This window comes from Myotis davidii, unplaced genomic scaffold (genome assembly GCF_000327345.1).
Source record: "Myotis davidii unplaced genomic scaffold, ASM32734v1 scaffold46, whole genome shotgun sequence".
Taxonomy (NCBI): Eukaryota; Metazoa; Chordata; class Mammalia; order Chiroptera; family Vespertilionidae; genus Myotis; species Myotis davidii.
This window is the reverse complement of record NW_006383006.1, coordinates 5,600,201-5,602,989: the sequence shown is the minus strand read 5'-3', so window position 1 is coordinate 5,602,989 and position 2,789 is coordinate 5,600,201. Positions and strand designations below refer to the sequence as shown.

Below are 2,789 nucleotides of genomic sequence, written 5' to 3'. Positions count from 1 at the left end.
CTGGTTGACTGCTGGGCTCCCCAGGGCTCCTGTCCCCCCTTCCCTGTGGCCCCTCGTATTTCCCTTGGACCCTCTGCTTCACGGGGACTGGAAGGGACCCGGGGGACACAGGGGGAGAGGGAAGGTGGGGGTCTATGGCTGGAGGAGACCCTTGCCCATCCCCGCCTCCTTCAGCTCCGCAGAGAGAGAAGCCACTCACAGAGGCTGTGCAGGCTCCGGTGAGTCTGGGGTGGGTTTCCCCCCTCAGGCAGCAGGACCCGCTCCAACAGGAGGCAGCGCTGCAGGAGCTGAGGAAGCTCCTGACCACCAAGCAGGAGACCCTGCAGCAGGAGCAGGAGGCCAAGGTCCTGGCCGCAGAAGAGAACGAGAGGCTGCGGCAGGAGGGAGACAGGTACCGCCTCCGCCCTGCAGGGCAGCGTATGAATGGGAGAGTCCACACTGTTTCAGTCCTCAGAACCTGCTGCATATGGGGCACTGCAGGCGCATCTCAGCTCGACTGGCTGCGTGTTCAGTGCTCAGTGGGCACACGTGGCAGTGGCTGCCTGATTGGAAAGTGCACTTGGCCATCCCCATGTCATGGGCCGTGTTGGCCCCTCCGACGGGTGTGATCACACCGAAACGGCATCTCTGTGACGTGGCCTTTTCATCTTTTGGGAGCAGATTCCCAGCAGTGGAGTCACAGAGGCGTGCGGTGTGGGAGACGTTGCTGATCTGGGTTTTCGTGCTCACCTGCATGAGGCAGACTTTGGAGGAAGAGAAACGTCACTTCAGGAGCCCGATCAAGAACCGGAGTAGAACCAGAGCCTTCTACAGATTCTTCAAACGCAAAAACATCCAGCATCAGAGAAGTCTCTGAGCCTCATCAAGGAGCCCCCACTCCTGATAGAAGGCAATGGCCGCGTCCTCAAAGTTCCTATCTGCGCTGGACGCTGCGCCCTGGGCTGCGGGACCCGAGCGGCGCTGGCACCAAGGCTGGAGGGTACAATGGGGTCAGGCTAAGTGGACTCAGTCGGCGGAGAGGAGTTGGGGAGCCTCGGGGACCCCAGTCCCGGCTGTTGGGGCTCAACCAGCCTCAGGCCCACCCTGCGCAGCGGGGCGCTGCCTCCGGCACCGAGGCTGGAGGGTCCAATGGGGTGAGACTGAGGGGACTCTGTCGGCGGAGAGGAGTCAGGAGGCTCGGGGACCCCAATCCCGGGTTTTGGGGCTCAACCAGCCTCAGGCCCGCCCTGCGCAACCGGGACGCTGCCTCCCACGCCTCCTCCTCCGTGCCACCAACGCTCAGCCGCGCGCAGAACCCTGCAGGTCCGTTAACGGAAGCCACCAGGTCCGCCCCGCCCCGAGGACGGTACCGGAAGTCCCCGCCAAAGTTCTTTTTATCGTTGAGTAGTATTCCATCAAAAGCACGTACCACCATTTGTTTATTCATTCGCCTATTCATGGACATTTGAGAAGATCCCGAGGTTTAGCTTTTCCAAACAAAGCTACTCTGAACATTCAAGGATAAGCCTTTGTGAGGACCTGTTTCCATTTCTCTCAGATACGCTACTTTTTTCTTTTTTTTAAATTAAAATATTTTTCGGTTACAGTTGGCATACAGTATTACATCAGTTTCAGGTATGCAGCAGAGTGATTAGGCATTTGTATACCTTACAAATCGAACACCCAGATAAGTCTAGTTCCTATCTGCCAATAGATATGTTACTTTTTATTTTATTTTTATGTTTTGGACTTAACAGTTTATTATGATTTATAAGTGTCATTTTTAAAGCATTGATCCATTAAATCATGTAGAAATAAGTATGCAAAAAGTTGGCAAAACAAAGCATACTTTAAACGTGTTTAAGTATAGAGATAATCTGAAATTCTGGATTTTTCAGTCACTTCATGGCAGCCAAGTAATCCTTAACTTCAGTTGGAGTAAGCCTCCTAAACCCAGCGTCATGGCAGATTCCAGCTTCTCCATTATCTTGTGTCATTGGCCCTTCAAAGCTTTCCTTCAGGGTTAATAGGGCTGTATGAACGGCATCTTCAAGTTCTAGATCTTCATTATATCTTTTCTCAAGGAAAGTTTCCCATTCACCTGGTTCTTTCCCACTGCTGTGGCTTTCCAGGCAAAGCAGGCTCTTGATGGATCTAAATAAAATAAATATGGTCACCCTCTCATTCCAACCGCAAATTAGTAAAACTCTCCAATGGGCGAACGTTACGTGACGGGCGTATTCTTGCACCACAGAAGCTACTCTGCACCAGCTGAGCGGTGGGAATGGGTTCTTGGTAAACAAGATAAGATTGCTGAGCCAGATCCCAGCTCTGTGCCCAGCACTCTAACTGGGCGCGGGCCACCATAGCCAAGCCTGTATGTTTGGTGACTGGCTCCACTTTGTGTACACTTTGCTCATCATACAGAATGGGTTTCTGTTTCTCCTCAGGTGCCAATACCACACCATTTGCAGCTTTAATTCCCACTGAAGCGGGGTGGGGGCTCCTCCAGCTACAGCAGCTAAAGCACATGCAGTCTGGACAAGTTTACCAGATGGCTGAATGTGATCAGCGAGGAGCTGTAACCTACCCCAACCATGCTCTGCCATCTTTACCCGGAGACTAGGTATGTAACTCTTTATCTGTTAATCCTCACTGGAGGATATTTTTCCATTTATTTTATAGAGTGGAAAAGGAGAGAAAGAGAGAGAGAGAGATTGGGTGCCTCCAGCATGCGCCCTTGACCAGGAATCTAACATGCATAGGCAGACTTCTAACCACAGGCCATGGCTAGAGGTGTTACTTTTTTC

At 52.5% G+C, this 2,789-nt stretch overlaps 1 pseudogene; it reads right to left on the bottom strand.

Annotated features, from left to right (window-relative positions):
- Positions 1 to 1,776: 1,776 nt before the first annotated feature.
- Positions 1,777 to 2,578, bottom strand: LOC107181536 (annotated as a pseudogene).
- Positions 2,579 to 2,789: the final 211 nt, after the last annotated feature.